Source organism: Bombus flavifrons, chromosome 14 (assembly GCF_040668555.2).
Source record: "Bombus flavifrons isolate JBK064 chromosome 14, iyBomFlav1_principal, whole genome shotgun sequence".
NCBI classification, from domain to species: domain Eukaryota; kingdom Metazoa; phylum Arthropoda; class Insecta; order Hymenoptera; family Apidae; genus Bombus; species Bombus flavifrons.
In genome coordinates, this window is record NC_138455.1 from 1,634,258 (window position 1) to 1,656,731 (window position 22,474).

Consider the following 22,474-nt stretch of genomic DNA (forward strand, 5'->3'; position numbering starts at 1 on the left):
GCCAGCTCCGTTCTGCTCCAGAGGAACATTGGGGAGGGAGGATGGCGAAGAGGAACAGAGGAAGGGAGGCTGCAAGTGCGAGTGAAATGACGCGAGTGAAAGGACGAAGAGGTAGGCGTGAAATAGAGGTGAAAAGAAGAGGATAGAGAGCGTGTGTGCAGCGACGGTTCCAACGGATGGAAAGAGATCGCGTGGGAAGAGATCGACGACTGCGGAAGACCATGGAAAAGAGCGAGAGGACCCGATCGTGGGATGAAGCTTTCGGGGGTTGTCGGGTTGCCATGGCAGCTACCCCGGCCGGGTAGCAGACCCCAGTCTTGCCGCGGCGGTCGCCGAGTGCGCAACGGCTCTGTTCTTTGTTTCTTTTTCGTCGTCGTCTCCTCGAAGAACGCTCGGTGATATATACTCGGTTCTTGTGTGGCTCATTCTCCCCGGTTCTGGTGAATTAGTCTAGTGGTTACAAACCCTGGCAAGTGCGCGCGACCGTCTAATCGGATGCCCGTAGTTGAACACGGCCGGCTGACAGATAACCAGTAGAATGTAATTCTTCGCCGCTTGTTTTCGCTCGAGTGATCGCCACGCGTGAATACCTGGTCGCGCCAGTTGTCCTTTGATCGAGAAATATCTCTTTCCTTCCCTTTTTCTTTCTTTTCCGCCTGGTTAGAGTGGACCAACGAGATTTGTAAATTGTAATCGTAAATCGGAGATATCTATGAGAATGATCAACGTCGTTGCTCTGTAGTAGCTTCATAGAAACGTCTTTATTCGTGAATCGAGAGTCGGCTGAAAGTCGGAGAGAAGATTGCGGCCGAGATCGTAAAGTCGAGGAAACGCGTGGCTAAGGGAAGCTCGCTAAGTGTCTTGGAAAGTTACAAACTAAACGATTTCGGGGATGAGGAATCACTGTCTTCTGAGAAATTTGTTGACGTACGTGGAGTATAATATCTGCGTTCAAGATTCTTTTTGCAGGTTTCTTGATTAAATATTTGGCAATCTTTGCTCGTGGCCATGATTGCGTTATTGTAGTAGAAACAAAGGATATGACTCATTTTATTTATCAGAAAGGAAAAATTTGGAAACGATACATGTTGTCTTTCTCTAAGTTTTCCGATTAAATGTCTGGCATCCTAAAGAGATGATTACGTTGATAGTTCTACTGGTGTTGATTTTATCGTACAAGATAGAAATATAATTCGTTCCATTTCAGTGAGAGTTCAGAAATTAACATTTTTGTTTTGAGTAGTTTAAAATTAGTTTAAAAACGACATATACAGTGCGAAGTCTACTTCCCTTTTCTTCGATTTCCTGGACAAATACAATAAATTCTGCATGCGTAAATACGTTATTAGTTATATTGGGTTAGTGGTATTAGAAGTAGAAAATATAACTTGCTTTATATGAATAGAGGCCTAGGGGTTAATAAGCTCTTTGTTTGTCAACATTTTTAAATATACATGGAGCATAATAAACTCTGCGATTTCGTAGTTACATACCTGTATTCTATTACAACTATTGTATCAATAGATTTATCCTAGGAGTGACGAGTATGACTTGTTTCGTATCAATAGAGGCGTCTGCTTTTGAGGATTTTCGAAATGAAACGTGTAATATAAAATCTGCTCTCGAGACTCTTTTTCTCCGTTTAGTGTTTGAATTGATAGATATGAGTGTGTTGTCAATTTTAGCGGTGATTTTGTAATAAAAGTGAAAAATACATAGCTGGTTTTGCACAAAGTTTGTTTGCCAGGATTTTGGAGGATCAAAGTTCGCGAAGTGCTTCGAATCTTCGATACTTGTTTTCGTTAAGCTGCCTGTTTTACAGGAGTTTTAAATTGTACTTCAAAAGGAGGAAGGAAGGATGTTTTTATTGGTGTTTGTTGGTATCGCGTTTTACGCGACTATTTACTCGAGTTTGTAAACCAGACACGGTATGAAGAATTAACAGGATTCGATTGACCTGGATTCATATGACGAAGATAGCTGATGGGATCCCGTTTCTTGCTTTTACGGACGACCCAAGATTCTTTTTCTCAGTTTGCAAATCTGAGGTTGCATCTTCGGTTTGATTTCGTAGAAATGTGAACAAATTCTATCTTTCGGTGGATTTTCTTGTGATGTAAAAATATTTGAAATTTTAAGAATTAATGGGAACTCTCGTCATATTCAGAATCTGGCAGTGAGTTTCAAGTCCTGTTTGAAATATGGGTTTGTTTTGTTATGGACGTCAGGTTCCATGGAAAAATTAATGGAACTATGGCCACATCCAGAATCTGACAGTTGGAAAATTTTTTAATTTTTTAATTCGTAAAATGTTAGCAAACTTTAAGTATCCTAAATTTCTGTAAGTAAGTTTCTGTTTGAAATATTTTCCTGTTATTTTAGAAGATGTCAGGTTTAGAGAGAAGAGATTATTATTACAGTAAACACATTATTATAAAATGTCAGATGTTGCTAAGTACTACTAAGTAAATACTATGCATGCCATGTAAAAGAAAACAGCACAGTCATTAAACACTATTTATATAGTTATATAATATTACGTAGATAAAAATTTTGAAAATATTGAAAAATATATTTGGTCGAAAAACTACGCTCACCACTGTACATATTGGAATATTGCAATATAATTGAAAAAGTTGCAAAAATTCTTAACTTTTTCCGCTAGTCTCTCGCGTTTTTCGGATACTCTAAGAATTTGGACACATTCGTATCGAGTGTATGAATGCGTTTCAGTACAGTGTCAGCTAATAGATAAATAAATCAGGCTGACTCTCGCTCCCGTTGATGATTTTCCACCGACTCGAGCGTTCCTAATACTCGTCCGGCTAAATCGCCACGCGGATCTGCCGCGACAAACAATTTTCACGCGACGACGCCCCGTCGCGTCGTCAGGATGGCTCGTTTACTTCCGTTAACAAGTTCACGCCGCGTCCTCGCGTGATCTCGTTCACGGGAGTCTTGCGAAATAGAGGTGAGACTAGTTGAGAAACGCGATCTTTCGTTGGCGCGGCTTCGTCGACGCGAGATAAGCGGAAGAACGTAATTTTGAAAATTGAAGTAGATTCTTCCGCTTCGTCTTTCTCTTCTTTCCTTCTATTTTCTGTCTTGATCTCACGTGTCGAGAATTCGTGTTAAGCTCCCTGAATACTTCTGATCATCTTTCGTTGATTTTATAAAAGAGACGACACTTCGCATTTTTGAGTCTTTATACGTTTTTCGAGTAAAGACCAAGGAATTACACGAAGTGAGAAAGAAAAGGGATCTAAGAATTTTTTTCATGTTTATAATAGTAGGTGCTTGCCAAGAAGAATAGAAAATACTTTATGACGAAATGTCGATGTTATACATGTGAGTTTGTTTTTAGATTTGAGAGATATGTTTGATATCTCCTATTTCCATTTTGATACGAGTGGCAGCCGCGGGTCATAGATCGACGTACATGTTCAAATACATATTCCTTCGACGTCTCGTGTTGCATGGCGTTTTTAAGTAAACTAAGATATCAGAATAATGCTAGTAGTGACTGAAGTAAACTAGTCCCGAATAAACTGGACTAACTATTCTGTTCTTATTTTATCAAGCAGGAAAAACCAAATTTATAAAATTATGGAGCATTAGAATGATTGTTAATACACGGTATATATTTCAATATTTTACAAGGGCGAGACATTAAAATCCATCATTTTAATCACATATGGAACCAAATGAATCACTTTCATTTGCGTATTTTTAAAACATGTAACGTTTACAAATAACTAATAACTGCGGATTTAACATACACACGCGGACGACAGAAATTAATTGATCATAATATTTAAACTTTCAATTCGATTATTGAAATTCACGTACAAGGATATTAATCAGGTTATGAAGCACAATATTGCAAGAATGATGGAACGATATACTAAGTAACATAATAATTTTTATCCCTTTGAATATTTCTCACAATTTTTAAAGATATGAGAAATCTTTATTCACGAAGTTTGTATTAGGTTGTCCCAAAAGTTTCTTTCGTTTCATAAGTGAAATAATAGATGCACAACATTTTTTATTTTATATTATTTTACGGATTTATATATGATCCATTTTATAGTAATAGAATAAAATGGATCAAACGTAATTCAATAAAATAATATAAAACAAAAAATGTTGTGCATCTATTACTTCCTTATAAAACGAAAGGAACTTTTAGGACAACCTAATGTCATACAGAACTCTGTTATTTTTTTTTTTTTTCTTATTTGGAAGGGTACGATATTTCAAGGTTACCTTCATTTTTTCAAATAGTATGCTATATTTTCTTTTATAAGCAGTGAAATTGTGAGTGTTTGGATGACCGACGAATTTCAGTATTGCTTTAAAGACATTCATTCTTTAAAATTAAAAAAGAAGTTCTGAAATTCATTGATTGAAAAAAGATATTAAGAGAAGTGGCGCATATGCTGTTCAATAAAATGCCAATTGTGTGACAATATGTCGGCTTTAAATCTTTCTCAGTTATCGCTACGAATTTTCTGAATAAACTAATATATTTTTAAGAAACCATATTATAATACATAAGTGGATTGCGGATATTTATGCATTTATGGGTTTAAAGATATGCACAAATATAATATGTAAAAATATATGAACTATTCAAGACATAGTCCTCCTTGTAACATTCAATAAGTGAAACAGATTTGTATTTAAGATTTGTATTTTCTCTAGTCGTCTATCCAAAAAATATAGATTCTCACGAACACGACAATCTACTTATGAGATAATCTAATAGTAATATGTACTACACAATAACATAGAAATCGTGGCTCACTGAATTCCCAAATGGAACGCAACACCAACTCAGTTTTCCCACCCGAACCTCAGAAACTTTGCAAATACACGATCATCCCTTTAGCGGCACCCCGGAGCAGTCGCGAAAAGAGTTTCGCGAGACACAATCTCCAAAAAACGATTCTCCACGGCGAATATTCCGCGGAGCTCTTTTCGCGCCGGTTCTTTTCGGTTTCTTCGCCTTTGCAACCAGTTGCTTCGCGTGACGTTTCGTTTTTTTCCCGAAGCTTCATGTCGCGCCTGTTTCCTCAGCGGCTCCGTAGAAGCGACGCGTTCGCACGCTTTTCCTCGAGAGGAGCGTACCTCCATTCTTTCCATCGAACGCACACACGTTCGATAGTCGCCAGTCGATCGTAATTCTTTCTCTGGGAGACTTCTCAGACTTTTTACACCGGTGCCACGGAGATTTTCACGAGACGATCGCCCCGAGGCTCGATATCGGGCCTGATATCCGCTCGATATCGATCGTTGACTAGAAGCTAGTGTCGTGTTCGCCAGAAGCACGTGGAGTCGATGGATTGATTGGCAACGGTTCAACCACGTCGTAAATAAAACGTACGTGACAATGAGCCTCTAGCAATGTCTGGATAAATAGAGACCTCTTGTTATCTTTCTAGACGTTTCCTATCTGATTTCTTTCTTCATTTGTTCTTCCTTTTTAGCTGGCTCTTTTCGTTTATAGGAAGGGAATGTTGGTTTGAGGATCTCTGGTTTCCGTGACCGAAAGATAACTCGGGTTTGAAAGAATTTTAGGTGGAATGAAGAAACTTCATCTTGGAATAAAAGTAAAAGAATTATTTTTTAATATCACGAACATATATTCGATGAATATCATAAACAAATGTTAGAAGTCGACTTTATGTAGAGAAATTAAAGAAATTAATTACGTGGAAACTATATTTGTTTCACTTTTCGCAAGATATTGTATGTACGTTAATTTCTCATGGAAGTGTAAAAGTACAATCGTCTTCTAATTATAATCATCTTTGTAAACTTTCTTGCAATTAGATTCTTATAGTCGTCTACATTAGATACTACGTTACCTTTTCATGACAAAGCAACGAGCAGTCGTTTGCGAATTCTCGTGTTCATGAATGGTGAATCTCGAATCACAGAGTTTAATATCAACAGATTCTTCCTGTTCCATCTGTTACTCGTGAAACCTGTTAATCGTGCAAGTGTTTGGCGAAAGAGCTGATATCTGCGAATAATTTCAGCTTCTGAGTATGTGCCCGACGTTGGAAATCGTATCTCTGATCTTTCAAACGACCGTGACCGATATCAAACGTTAATTGGAATTGAATTCGTGTTAAAGACTTTAATTAACGTGCGACTAGGATACCACAGTGATATTTTGCCAATGAGAACACGTGCAGTGAAATTACAGTGCGGGGAACCGACCAGTCAAAGTGAAGTAATGTAATATATCGAAATAAATGGGAATGATATGTATTTTTGTTTTATTTTTCGTCGATTTCATTGGAAAAGTAAATGATAAGTGGGTGTTGCACGATGAACGCCGCAAAGTGATAATTAGAGATTCCAATGAGTATTTACGAGGATATTTGGAAAATAGTTTGAAACCCAAGCGCGAAATATTATATTACGTGGAAATAAGGTAAAGTATTGGCAAAATTTGAAAACTTCTGAAGTATATATATATATATATATATATATATATATAGTCCAAGATAAACTAATTTTAGTACCGTTGGCTATTAATTATAAATAAAATAATAACTTTTACTATTTTATGTCATTTCCTTTCTTAAATTTTGCTCATTTTTGTATCAAATATTTTTAATTACATATATACAGAGTATTTAAAAGACATTCGGATAATTCCATATTAATGCTAATTGATTCTTTGATTAATACTCCGTGCATCAGTCCTGTCTTCCCAACATAAATTTCAGTTAATGCAAACATGCGAATTTCAATGTAAAAATTTTCCTGGCATATCTAAGTAATTCTCTACAAAATTTTTTTCGCATTTTGCAATTTTACAAAGGGAATAGCAATTTTCTATAGTTGGTTTTGCAAGCTCTACCATTTCTATTGCGAATTTAAATCGAAAATTTACATCCGAGCAATCCCTGAAAAAAATTGTAACAACGCAATAAAATAAAAAGCATATGAAAACTTTCTGCCAGGTACTTTCATGAATAACAGTATTTCAACGAACTGCAACCGTAACGATTTTCACCAGAGAAGCTATCGAACCGTAGAAGTCTAAACCGGGAATATCGCGAGTTTCGATCATGTTAGACCGGCTCGGCAATCGAGCGCGACAAGACTGATATTCTAGGGTGATTAATTCGACGGATTCGAAAGCAAATAGCTGCGCTTCCTCCCGATACCACCTGGGGAACCCAGCTCGTTGATTTTTACGCAGCCCGCCGCAATTTCATTCTTTCTGCCTCAAACAAGATCGTTCCCGCTTTTTATAGATTCTCGATAATTAAATCGATCGCGAATCACTTCGAACTAAGTTTCGGATTTCAAGCTCGATGATTGCTTGCCATCGAATTAATTAGAATACCAAAATGTGCTAGTTACCGAGCTATCATTGTTACATGATTATTTGTTCGATTATAACATAGATGTCGTAGCTATCGATTTAAATAATTAAACATGATAACAAAGTTTTGTCATCTTTCGATTCTATTTGACTTCGAAGTACCCAAACTCGATTATTTTTATGTTAACCCGAAATTTTATTATCCCAACTTTATTCCGATACAATCTTTCGTAGTAAGATATTAACGAGTTCAAGACAAATAATGAGAACATCCACTACTTACATTATTAAGCGAATGCGCTGAAGTTTCATAGAATTTGGAACGAAATTTTAAGGAATGAAAGTTTTAACTTAGATTGTTAATATTCTATTACGCGAATAGTAAGTTCCTTAATTTCTTCGTGAGTCCGAAGTAAGTTTTGTGTCTCCGAGGCAATTTGTTTTCTCGAATATTTTCTCCCGTTGGAAAACAAGAAGAATGATTAAAATGACAATTCATTTATGGAAATCACGCAGTGATTTAAATAACAGACTTTTCGAAATTGTGACTTTTATTATGTATTTTGTAACACTTTTGGGAAATATAAAGTAAATTGGCAATGTTGTAGATTGATGCATACTAAATGTAATGTTGGAAGAACATTAATAATTTCATAGAACTAAATTAAAGTACATAAAATATCTCGATATTTTAAAAATACAAAACGCCTGAAAAAGTATCTTGAAGTTTATTGTTAAATTTCGGTTAGATGGAATGTTAGGATTAGCTATGTTTTGAGAACATGATTGTAATATGATATTAAATTAGACACGCTCTAAACCTAACCGATATAGAAAGATTTCTCATATTAAAAGTATGTTAAAAGCATATTGAATGCAATATGTTTTGCCGCATTCGTTTATACAGCACATGTGCTTTAACCTTTTTTCTCAAAACTACACTCGATAGTTGGACGCTAAAGATACAGAATCCTGACTCCTTGTAGTGAAATGATTCATCCGATCTGCTCGTTGATCAACTCTATCAGAGTCGCGTACTTATGGCAGTCGTGATTAGAACACATAATTACATTACAATGTAATTAACGTTTACATTCTCATCGTGGCAGACAATAAACTGCTTTGCAGATTACACGTTGCGATTCGAGAAACAACCCGTGCTTACGCGGAATTGATGTACTCCTTTTGTTTCGTGTCGGTGTCATTGGAATGTGCCTTAAACGCTTATGTCCGATCATTCACATCCCTATTCTACTTACTTGCATGCGTTCCTCATAACGCATCATGATTTTGTACGTTACTCTCTTCTCATCTTCCTTTCCGTTTAATTATTACTTATTTATTATTGTTCATTATTTTCAGTTTTCATAACGGAATCGTAATCTAATCGATACTTTTTTTTAATTAGTAACATGTCATATATCCCGATAAGTTTTCAAACATTCGCTCAGTGCATAAAGATTTTAGATAAGCTCATGTAGTCCAAATATCTACGGATGTTTGAACTGCACGTTAAGCTCACTGTTCACGCGTTGTCGTAAGAACCGAGAGAGAAGCCGGAAATTTTGGTTCACACGGTGTACGTCAACCTCGTAATAATAATCTGTTGCTGAAAGATATTTGTTCCTGCACTTTGTGACAACGTTTACTAGAGAAAATCGAGCTACGTTATTATTAAACTAACTATGGGCTTACATACTCACCTTGTAGTAAAATTAAAATACATTTCCGTTTATAAGCATTAAGTTTATTTCTCAGAGTAGGGTCAAGTAATATTTTGAAAGAATTCCTAACAATATGAAATGTTCACTTTAATAATTTTGAAATTATTTATTTGCTAGGTTACTTTAAACATGAAAGTTTTCGAAAAATCTTCAGCATAATTGGAATAAAACGTAAACTGGGGAAGCTAAGATGATTTAAGTCAATACTTAAGGCTGGATCAAGTCTGCTCAAAATCTGAAAACGACGAAGTTGCTACGCCATGCTTTTAAAAGTTAAATTTCAAATTCGTCTTTTTCTAAATATTTAACGTTCTCGTAGCAAAGAAGAAGCTTTCAAAAATCCACTTTAACGTCACTAATATATTATAATGCAGTTTTTGTTATATTTTTTAAGCATCAAGTTTTAAACACTAATTTTTAGAAAATAAAATGGTGATAATATTACGCTGTTTCAGTTCTTAGTAATTGCAACTATCAATAACTAAAACTGTGTAACAGCTAAAAACTTATTTTTCCTACCAACTACACAAATAATCGTCATTTTTCTAATAAGTCCTGAAATCCAGTCGCAACCATGTTAATCGTAGAAGAAATATGGGTATAATTAAGTCGAAATAAAAAAAATGTTACTTGTACACTTGGTTTAGTTACAAAAGGAAATCTAGACAGGATCTAAACAAACTAATCTTAAAAAGATTTGAGCCTAATTAAGGATAATGAAAGAAATGTATACGTAATTAAGGTAATGATGTAAAATCTAAACGTAATCGAACTGATCGTAAAAAGCTGAACTTTCACTTTCGCAAGAAGGAACGGGCACTCCCGTCCATCAGATTTCTATCTCTGAAAGCTTTTCATCCGGATCGAGCCGAAGAGTTTCGCGACGTAGCAAGCGAATGAAAAACGCGGCGAGAAATTCATTCGAAAGGTCCTGGGAGATCCGTTCAACCGACTCGATCGTATTTTGTCGTCACTGGTATTCTTTTCTCTCGTCGTGCGAGTGCCGTGTGCGGTGAATTCCCCGTGAAAGTATCTCGAAATGATATTATCGTGAGGAAGCCGTCGAGATTTTATCGGTCCACTTACTTCCAACAAAGACACGCTGCTGCCTTTTTCTCGCTTTTTCTTTCGTGAATCCAAGCTTCGTATCGAACGAAGATGTTTTCGGTTGGGATTCGTTTCACACGAATCTCAGCATTCGTCTGAGAAAACGTCGTTGAATACGACACGTGAGTCGCGTGAAACTTGTCGCCAAAGCTTACGAAATTGTAACTAATATTGTCTCTTTACGTTTTTCTTCAATGGCATACATTGTTAGATTGGAATCTGTTTTTAAAATAGCAATAAATAATTTTTACGTCAGCAAGAAGAAGCAGAACATAATATACGATTTGACGGTAAGCATCCATTGATGCTTTGTTCTCTATACTTGATGTATTTACATAGCAAATAAATTTAACACGTAGCTAAATTCGAAGGTGTATTTCTTTTGATTAAGTTACGTCTAACGTAAATTTAAGTTTGTGGTGGTAAATTAAAAAATTCGATATTAAACGAAACAGTACGAGGTATGTATTCTTGATTTTTGTTGACAAACCATAGATGCATATTTCAGAAATGAAAATAAAGAGAGACACTATGTCATTTTCTTTTATTATAAAGTTGCTAGATTATAAACAGTATTTATAAAGTTCATCTTTAAACAAATGTTTTAAAATTATGCATATTAGATTATAATTAAATTTTTAATGGATGTAGACTTTATCGTAATATGGAAATCTAGCGCAAAGTTAAATAGAGCTCAACCTTTTTACAGATGAATTTATTTACCTCAAAAGAATATAATTATTTCCTATTTCTTTAGAGAAAATATTGTATATTTTGTATTTAACTACTTTTGAAAGGAGTAACGCACATCGTCACTCTTTTAATTTAATGAGGACAACAAGAGAATTAATTTTTTAAGAGAATTAATTGTCTTAAAAGATACGAATTAGTTTATTCCTTTAGGAAAATCATTTTATAGAGGAATCAGGAGTTAATCTTTGAGTAAGGGGCAATTCAGTAATCTACTCCCATCTATTATTCGTCATAATACGGCCTAACAGCTTTGATGAAACGTAAATACGGGAGGAGGAGTGTTACGAATTTTGTATAGCGAACAGGAGAGTTAGCAGAGACTAGTGGAGTGAGTCATTTGTGGCCAGACAACCGCACACGACCTGTAAATTCGTGTTTCGATCAAGTTGCCCGCAGCAGTTTTTGTCGGCATCGATTACGCTAACATAGAAGTTAAAAGATAGTTCGAACGACTGAACTACGTAATTTCGAAAATGAAAAGTATACAAAATTGTAAACAGGGCGTTAAAGATTTTCATTAGATGAGAACGATCTGCTTGTAAGTGGATATACTGATTAAAAAACATTCGTTGCCCGAAATCTAGAGTTTGTAATATCTCTTCGTACGATAAAAACATATAATTTTTGTTATTTTCGTTTACACCGATTCGTTAAAAATTGGGTACACAATGTACACGTTGTAGAATAACGTACAAATTTTTAAACCGTGTCTCTATCTTCTAGTAAACCGAGGGACACGTATCTGCTGTAGTAGCTGCAACAAAATTATGCCAAATCGCTAAATCAGTCTCAAAAAGCATCCGCACTATACTCCAACAACATTGTTTAATGCAGCCTGGCTTCCGCGGTCTTGGCTGGTGTAAGCCGCATAAAAAATGGCGCCGCATAAAATAACAATCGATATCGATTTATGCAGATTCTGCCAGTGGGATGAGTATGATTTATGCGAAATTCCCGGTGAGACAGATTCGTTGTACGCTCAATTACAGACAGACCAAGCTAAATAATCGAAAGGAGAGGCTGAGATTGGGAAAGGATCGAAATGGATAGAGACAGGAAGTGAGCACGATTGCTTCCTCAAACTAACAAGAGATTAAAACGATTGCTAGACGACGAATGCGGTCAGATTGCATTTGTGTTTGTGTAACATTAGCATATTTATGAAGAGGGAATATTCAGTGATGCGAGGAGGTGCGGGGCAGAGGTGGATGGATTTAATCGATCTTTGACGAGAAATACGTTCATCCAGCGATTCCCTGTCCGTTCGAATAATTAATTTGACCGGTAATTCGGAATTGAATTTCAGCGAAAGTTTCATGGCGGGTGGGGCGGAGAATCTTCACTTTATCTACGCTGCTTTGATAAGGCTTAATAAGAGTACTTGGCGATGGGGCAACGTTTTTATTTGCATAGCGGGCAAATTATCTTGTCGAGTGACAGGAAAGTTAGATTAAAAATTATGTAAATAATGTTTGACTGCTTCAGAGCGATATGTTGAACGAGGAAGTTTTTTTAGTAGTGAAGGTAGATATCCTTGGTGTATTTTCGACCAGTCGCGAGGAGACGCGATCACTAGGAACAGATCAATCTCCTGATTTCCGTTGAGATAATAGGGGTGGTTGAGGTGGTATAACGCTGCGATTAACAGGGTTATAAAATATGTATTTCCAACAACTTTGCACAAGATAGTAACGCCGATGCGTAAGAGGTAAGTGAAGAATAAATGGATTGCTCTTAGATGAGAGAATCAGTGTAGAGATGATGACTGATCTGAAGACAGAGCTTGAGTCCTAGTAGATATGTTGTCGTCGAAGAAGTCTTGAGGTGTTGAGTATGTTACAATTGAGAGTTAATTGAACTTCCGCTCTCATGTAATTACGGAGGAAAGCTCGGTGTGTAGGTATTTTTTGAACGAAGGAAGCGGATTCGTTGTTCACATTTTTCGTTATGAATACCGCGATACCCATTGGTTATGGCCAGCGTTAATGAATGAAGATAGGAGGAGGAAGCCTCCTACCAACGTGGCTCATGGGTGACCTTGTTCATGGGAAAACCCAGCATTTTCCATTAGGTAAATGTCCGGTTTTTCGCGTTATATAATATAACTATCAGCTTTTTCCGTAATTTCTAAGAGCGCACAATAAACCTACGGACTTTTCTAAGGACTATACATAAACCGAAAACATTTATGGAATTAAGGATTTGCACGTTAAAGATGAATAGGTGCACCTAAAACTACTTAAGTTAAAAAGTCTAAGGTTATGGTTGGTCCTTAGGTTTATTGAGAATTTGATTTACGGTCAGCGGACCCTTATTAGCGGCCAAATAACGAGGGACGTCACACAGTTTATATCACGCGACGTAACACTTAATATTGAAGATTATTGAAAGAAGGAAAGGGAAACATAACTATTTATTGTGATTTTCAACAAGATAGGGTGAAATGTTTAAAGAAGAAAATTCTACGAGAAATTAATCAAATTGTTTAAGTTTTGAATTATATTATCATTGCTTTTTTACCACAGTTTTATTTCCTAGATATATAAAAACTGTTTAAATAACATACATGTATATAGATTCTAAGGGACACGCCAGTAGAGTATTGATTGAAAAAAAAATGATTTTTTATATTTTCAGTTGTAGCGAAAACTTTTATATTATAAAATTCATTTTAGCTAAACGTTACGTTTCAATTAAACATCTACAAATTACTAGAATCCATAAATTTGTTTTCACTGCGAAAGAAAATAGCGTTTGAGTAGAACCAAATTGAAACAGAATGTCCGCAAGAGCAGGAAAAATAAATGGTAAAATAAATAAAGCTTTGATAAAAATACAAAATACGATTCGTTCGTCCAAACAATTGGAAAAGTTCTTATAACGGGTATAAAAATAATTCTTTTTGATTTGTTCCTGAGTAAACGTACCATCTGTCTCTTATCGTTTCTTTCAATAGACACTTGGGCACGTTTTCTCATAGAAGTTCACACATGTCCTAAGATCTTGAGATTTTCTTCTATTTGTCGATCAGAGTTCTCACTTTCCTCTTTTCAGTTCGATATAACGATTCATAACACAAGTATATACTCGAAACATAAAAATGTATAACATACAATAAATCATAAATACACTTTGAATATTGATGTACATATAAATTATTTTAATCCGATTTATTGAAACAGAAGAAAGTATAGATCAGACACATACGCTTTGGAGCATAACTATAGCACCACTGATACTTTTAACATTTTCGAACTTTAAGAAAATAATTTGAAGAAGTCACTTGCATAATGTGGAAGAGCGTTGCTGATGCTAACAGATTTCAAGCGAAAACCATCCAAGTTGTCTATGCATATGTCAAGATATAATCAGAAACTGTTTTACCATCGGAGCAAGGCAATAGCGGCAGCTTCACTTTTAACTTCTTTCAAGTGTCTCTTTTATAAAGTGTTTAGCGAACACAAAGTTTTTCGATTAATTTAGACAATGCTACGCGATAGTTATCTCACCGAAGAAGAACAAGGTGCGATTTTAGCATACAAAGAACAAAAATTGAGAATTGTTGAAATCGCACGTAAACTCGGGCGATTTCATAAAGTTGTACTAAATTTTTACGCGTGAAGAAAACAAGAATGGTGCACCTAAAAGGAAGTTATCTCGCCGTACTGAAAGACAAATTGTTAAAGTTGCGCGCAATACACTAAAAAGTTACATTAAAAAGAAACTGTGAAGGAATGTAATCTCAACCTTTCAGGTTGGATCGTTCAACGTGTTTTTAAACGTAATCCGTACATTACAAAACAAAAAATGATGTCTGCATCTACGTTCTTAAAACGCCACAACGTAGTCAGACTTCAATTCATTAATTTATAACATTAATAAATCGAGAGCTAAGTTTATGTTTAATATGCCTTACTTAATTCACTATTTAGCTTCGTAAGGCAGAAAAGTACTTCTCTAAGCATAATTCCAGTGGAGTAAAACTTATCATGTGATGTGCATTCTGCTGCAGGGGTAAGCTTCAATTTGCTTTCCCTATTTCAGAAATGAATAGTACAGAGATTGATATTGATATTTTGAAAAATAATGTAGTACTTAGTAATTTAATACTTATCAGCAAGATAAAGCCCCAATACACAAAAGCTGAGAACTCACAGCATGGCTTGAAAGATTTAACATGAATTTATTCAAACAATCTGCATGCTTCCCAATCAAAAATCTATGAGGCATTATGGTACGGCATATTTATGCAAACATTCAACTTTCAAAAATTTTGCAATTAAAAACAGTTGTTACTGAAGTATAAAATCAAATTTTGTAGTTAAAAACAGTTGTTGCTGAAGTGTAAAATCAAATCAGGAATTCCGAAAAATTTAATTAAAAGTATGCCAAATCGCATCTTAGAATTAATAGATAAAGATGGAAGTCATACTCGTTATTAAAATTACTTATTTTAACCACCTACATTATAATTTTATCATTTCGTTGTAATTCAATAAATTGTTATACGTTGTAAATACATTGGTACATATAGATGCTCACCAGAGAAATATTTTGTTTATTATTATTTTCAAATAAATTCAAATTGCAAATTCAAATACTTTTTGGAATTTTCTTCATTACATATAACGTTGCCCAATCCCTTTCATATGATATTGTTAATACTTAAAAACCACTTCATAGAACTCCAGAACGTTCGAAAATTGATGCTGTGGTGTTATTGTTACGCTCAGAAATGTATGTGAACTGCATAAAACTCCGTATAATTATGACTCCATAAACTACATATGTATTACTATAATAGCTGCGATACCAAAAACTCCCATCTAAAATTATTACAAATTCCAAATTACGTGAACACCACAGGACGCGTATCTTTTACAACCAAAACCAACATCAAATCACAATCGCAATAGGAAAAATTCCCAGCTGCAATTAATACAAACTGCATCCTCCGTGCTACCGAGACTCGATACGAGTCGCCATCTGGCCAACCCCCAACACCTGTCGATTCGCATCTCCCCCTTCGCAATACGATCTCCCCCTATCAGGCTTGCCGCCTAATTGCACCAAACAATCTAGTAGCCACACCTCGATGACCAACGAAACAACCACCACAGTCATAAAACGTTGCAAACGAGCTCGTACAACTCGGCTAGAGGTTTGCAGAGTGCAGTTAGCATCATATCGTTTGCGAGGTATCGTCAAAGTATTTGCCGACCGAAGAGTTTTGGTCGATAAATGAAAGGGAGGAGAATGATAATTCCTTTGACGACCGCAATGTTCATCTGGAAGATTGAATCGAGACCAAAGCCAAGAGAGAGAGAAAGAGAGAGAGAGAGAGAGGGAGGAAGAAAGGTAGATATGGAGATATGGAGATATGGAAGGAGAGGCCCTCTTCTGAACCCGTGAGATCAAGATCGATTTGCCTGGACACCAAGGAAGAAGGCCAACGGCACGTTTGCGGCTGGTCGGCTCTCTAACCAGCCAGAGTGGGCCTTAAGTGATTGTCGACCAGCGATATGTCCTTTGACCACGACCGGACCAATCTCGTGAGAAGGATATAATCCGTGCAGGCTGGCATGATTCGATTAGAATCGATTCCCACCCTCTCCCAACCTTCGATACTCCTCCAGCTGCCTGCATCTTCGATTACAGTGCCCTTTGAATCGATGCCAGACGCTAATAGAATGCGAGGCAACCTCGCGACTTTGTAAAAGGGGGAAAAAGAACCCTCCAGTGCTACGGAACGGCAGACCGAGAACTGGGGACTCGGTGGTAGACAGCGTGTACGTTGTTGTATGGGTGAATGTCGATGTTTTTCTAAGTCTGGTAGAAATAGACGAGGTGGTGGATATAAAGTGATTCGCGCCGCTTGCCTGGGGGTGTGGGAGGGGTTTAATCGTTGGGAGATGGAAGGATGGTTAATTGTGATGTGTTGACGCTGTTTTCCTGTGGTGGGTGGTATAGGTACTATTGGAGGAGGAAATGGTGGAGAAGAGTAGAAATTGGAGACTCAGTGGGGGTTAGGTGAATTGAATGAGCTCATGGGAGGGTATTTAAGGAAATAAAATAACACACAGGTCCTACTTTTGCAAGAAAAGAAGATGTTACATTGATCCTGTACGAAAAAGAATGTAAAGAGATGGGTCGATCTCTAAAGAAAATGTTATCGCGTTTGAGAAAAATTGCAAACAGAAGAGCAGAAGTTGCAGGGAACATCTTTTTTGCATACTTTACAACAAAGACTACATGATGTTTCGATGTATAAATAAAAGTTTTACAAAATCTCTTCAATTCAGTCTGACAAAAATTTAATTCAAACTTTCATTCGCATACCAACTGCAGGAAACAATTTGATAAATATGAGGAAAGTCAAACTCAAAGGAGTTTGTACAGTATACCGAAAGAAAACTACAAACAGACTAAAAAAGATACATTTATAAGAGGTGGAACTTTAAGATAAAGAAGTCATTCCCTTGACAATGCTTGAAAACCAAAATTAGAAAAGTTTTGATACATTTTCTTGCCACGCGTTAATAACAACTTCGATATAACGTAGCGGACTTTTTAATTTAATAAGATGCAATAAAAAATAAAGATGGAAAAATGAATAAAAGAATGGAAAATTTGTTCTACAAAAAGATTCTCAAGATTAGTAACATCATATATGTTTAATGACAAAGTACTAGCCGTTTTAGAAATGTTCGAGTATATTATAATATACTGCAATGAATATATTCCACCACACTGTCACCAAGCTAAAAGAAACAACATTAAATGATTATTTTACGAATATTTATAAATTGATCTAAACAAAATACGAATAGATCGTAAGTTAATTTAACCTAGTTTTAAAGTGGTGAATTAATTGTGCAGATAGATTTAGCATATTTAAACTATGACCGTGAGCGAAATAGACGCTTCTTATAGGAGCTATTAGCTATGTGAGCATGAGATTATCGGATATTATGTGCAAAGGGAGTTCGTCTCTGCCGAAGTTAGGTTAAGTTACACAAGTTTGCGAACTACAGGCTTTGAAGTTGTCCAAACCTATTAAAATGCAACCACACGTTCTCCAGAGATAGAAATTTTTCCCTTATTTTCTACAACAAATAAATTTAACTGTTTCATTGAATTATTGTAATTCGTTCCCGGTGGCACGAAGCAAGAATCATTTCTTTCTCACTGATGATTGCTACTGAAAAGTTACGTACACATATATTACGCAAATATTATTTGTAACTAATGATATCATGTTGACTGGATGTTAAAACTAGTAACTTTTTTAGATTTTAAACTAGTAAGTAGTAACTAGTAAATTTTCTAGATTTTAAATGCTACGTTATATGGAAAAGTTCATCTAACCTATTTTCCTGGTACGGTTCAGCAAGAAAAATTTATTTTCTGTTTTGCAGTATTCTCAGTCTTCAGAAAAGCATCAATTCAGAAAAGTAAGGTGTTACGTAAAAATTAAAAACGTTAAAAGCTCCAAATTAGCGTTAAAAGATAGGGAAATGTTCCTGAATATGACTGTGTCCAGAGTCATTATTGTTGAGGTTATTCGATGTGTAATCAGAGAAAACTCGTGGATAAATTGTAAGGCAGAAAATATATTTAAATATAAGTGTAATTATAAGTAAGAATACAATTTGAGCTGGTCCAGATCCGCACGCTAGCTGTGTTACCCAATAACTGAAAACCCCGAAGCCAACGTCGCCTGTCTACTGTTTATGGTCTGACTTCGTCGCAGTCTTTTGTCTACGCGCTGTCGATGGCTTCAGTGCTTGAGAAACTAAAAAGACCAGATGTAGAGTTTTCTTATAAGTGGTGACCACTTCAACAATTATTACTTGTGTGATTTCGAATGATTGTAAATGAGCATCAAAGTTTAAAAACAGTCCATGTACGAGGGTTAAATTAATTTCAATCTTTTTAAACTGATCTATCTAAATACAAAGTCTGTGAGGTGTCTTGTTGTATCTCGATTGCTTTCTCTGTTCCTTATTCTTAGATTCACAGCAGAGCGGTCCAAAATCAGGTAATAGCGGTTGTTGCAATGCAAGAGATCGTTCACGCGAACTTTTACTCGACTGCCTCGAAGCTCAACTTAATGCAATTGAGTCTCTTTAAAGTTTAACGACAGTTCGGGAAAAAATAGGAACAGGCGCGTATACTCGATAGAAGAACTGCGTGTTTACTCGATAAAGTTCTACTACAGACTGATGATAGGAACGATGTTTGAAGTTAGGCAAATTGTTGGGGATGGACACTTGAATTTTCTGATTTGACACTTTCTTAAAATGAAGAGGGCATTTTTCAAAATGTTAAGGTGACCGCATGCGATGTTTAAGTGTCCGATCAACGATTCGCAGGCAATATAACAAGGAAGCGCGTAGAATTTAAGAAACGGAAAGAGGTATGCTAATGCCAAAAAATTCCGCGTCACTGGGTTGTCCTCGATTACAATCGCACTGTTGCGCTGCAACAGCGGTCAATTTATAGAGAGCGTGAATCCACGTTCAATCAGAATGATAGAATCATCGTTCTTTTCACGCGACGCTACCAACTTCTTCCATAAGGTAACCGAACATGATTCACCTTTTGATGCAGGCTATGGATAAGGAGAAGCCTGCCAAGCATCAGACGACTATCGATGATATCACAGCTCAAAGACGTTCATCTTCTTTCTGGCTGGTTTCAATACGTCCTCCATCTTGATGTGTTACATGGCCCACGATTTGGCGCTTAATCCGGACGTTCAAGAGAAACTAAGGGAGGAGGTGGATCAATATATGGAAGAAGGAAACGGGCTGATTTCGTATGAGGCTCTCGTGAAAATGAAGTACATGGAAATGGTGACGTCGCAGACATTTTCGAAAATATCCTCCGATGGTTTTCATCAACAGGTTGTGCGCGAAAGTTCCAATAGCCTCCAGCGGAACCCGGTTACAAGTATTTAATCATATGTTCGGATAACATTGTGTGGTTTCCTGTTTACGCATTGCATCACGATCTTAAGTATTTCCCTGAGTCTGAGAAGTTCCAGCCAGAACGTTTCAGCGACAAGGACAAGAATAAGTCTCGCGTTTTGTCTTTTACTTTATTGATTAAGAGTGTGATGTGCAACAGTGCTATATGTATATTGATTTTTCCATTTTACAAGCGAAATATTTGCAGCGATATTTATTGTTCGTACACGATGACGAAATTAAATTTAAGGTGGTGAATTTTCATTCAAACGCGCCACTACATTTATCTCATGAAATATGAATGTGAATTTTGATTTTATTATCACGGTGTAATTAAAAATTTTAGAATCAATTGGCATTTCGATATCTCCAACTGTAAAAAATCCAAACGGACAAAGATAAATATGTATATCTATCGTTAAAGGAACCAAAGTATAGTTTCGCTTTGAAGATATCGGAGAAACAGAGGTAAGATTCATTTATCGGCAAATGTTCTTTTATTTATCTCTGTTTAATATTTTAATTATCATTGATTGTGATGTATTACGACTATTTCTGTCTTTTGTATAACACTAATTTGTACTGATAATTAGAGCCTGTTGTTATTCGCGTCATGTAAATTCCTTATCCTAAATATACAAGCTGACTTTTGTAAAAATCCAAATTGAGTACCTGTTGAAAAATGCACCGGATGCAACAGACTTACGTTTACAGTTTGAGGGTACTGAGACTAGGGTAAAAACGTTTACAGTCTAAGGATTAAATTATTGCAATTACGAACATTATGTATTATGGAAATTATATATGTAATTATGTTTGACGTTTTAAATGATTTAATCAATATTAACCGTTCAATTATCTACTATATCGAAGAACTACTTAATTACTGTAGGCAACCGTCTAATGACACATAAGAATTCCGGAGAAAACATTCGCCGATGGTCTGGGTACCTCTGTGGAGAAACTACTCATTCGGCGAGTGGAAAATCGGGTTTCAAATCCCAGTCGAGTAATCCGATTGGTCGAATATTTTTCTCTCTACATTACTAAGCATTAATATGATATATATTTTGTAAAAATTCGTACTGGATTATATTCGTTACTGAATTTATTGCTTTGATGTGAAACAACTCAACAAGTACTTACGAATTTAAATAGCGAAACTATCTCAAGTTAACGTTTTAATAAAATTAATGAGATAGGAAGAGGTATACCCAAGCTTCAAATTTCAAAGAAAACGTTTGGTAAAAATCGTCTGGATTTTAATTTGTTTTTCCAACGTTCCTATTGAAACTTGCGACGTTAGTCCCGATTTAAACTCTTCAGCGGATTGAGACTAACCACAACACACGTTTAAAAACCTCTTGAATCCTATGAACTGAAGATCAAAACGGTTAAAATAAGAAAGATAAGAAGATCTGATTTGATTATTATGCATACAGTAACCTTTGTTATTAATTTCAACAAAATATATATTCCTACAACAGAAAACAGGATTTTCCCTCCAATTTATCTACCGATACATATATTCTTTTCTATTATCTTCCATCGGTCCAGCAATTATGGAGTTGCCACTAATCTTAAACTTAAAGGGCGTACGCAAGCTCCAAAGAAAGAGAAACTGAAGATCAAGAACCAAGAGATGGAAAACAAGAGAAGGCTACAGAGAGAAGTGTAAGTCCCGATGACCGACGAACAGAAGAAGGGAGGAAAGTCCAAGGGAGGAAAGGCTGGAAGAAATAGCCTACGGACTTTTGCACTCGCGCTTAAGCACACACACCACGATATCTTTAGCTACGATATTTCTCGGAGTTTTTCCAGGAAACCCGAGATTCGCGGCTCGTTAGCGCGTGGAAATCGCACAAAAATCGGCTGACTCGCCAATGCAACCGGCTCGAGAGAGAAACGGGAGGCTAGAGACGCCTGAAGAAGCCACCTGTGATCGTTAGACGAAAGATGAAATCGATACCTCGAATTTAGGGCGGTACCGAACGAAATACAGTGCGAATGGTGTTAATGCACTCTGATTGATTTCATTCTTTTTATCATCGTCTGATAACATCTTAAAACTGCACATTATCCAATATAGTATAATTTCTACGTGAGACGTGGAAGCTCGTCGGAAGCTCGTTGAACATCGACGATGGGGGCTTACGGTCTGATCGACCCCTTGAGGTTGTTAAATCAGGAAATGGAACGAGCTGTTCGTCGCCGGCTCTACCAGCCGTCGTCGTATGACGAGATTCTTAATCGCCAATCGGCCACTACTCCATGGAACACTGATTGTAATATTCGAATAAATTTTAAGGAAATATAAGAGATTTCACGATTTTGTGATGCGCGCTGGAAATTTTTCCCATGAATAACGAAGTATAGAAAGGAGAGAATCTAGTGAAGCTTGAAATTGCTTTTTAATGTCATTTTAATGTCATTACGGTAGTTTTATAATTAAGAAGTTAAAATAGTTAAATGGCTAAAACTTGTAGTTTTAAAAAGTATCCTGATTAACCGTAAGTTCCAGTCTCGAGTGCAAGGGTACCAATAGTTCTGCTTCGATTTCATATAAT

General features: G+C 36.1%; 1 protein-coding gene across 2 annotated transcripts in view; it reads left to right on the forward strand.

Moving 5' to 3' along the window:
• Positions 1-331: 331 nt before the first annotated feature.
• LOC138187003 (dipeptidase 1) overlaps positions 332-22,474 on the forward strand; it is a 144,112-nt gene continuing 121,969 nt past the window's right edge. Inside the window, exon 1 of one of the 2 annotated variants that reach the window (XM_069127415.1) lies at positions 332-927. The gene's annotated coding sequence lies outside the window, so the exon portion shown is untranslated. The remainder of the gene's footprint in view (positions 928-22,474) is intronic. The other variant, XM_069127416.1, reaches the window with a different exon arrangement.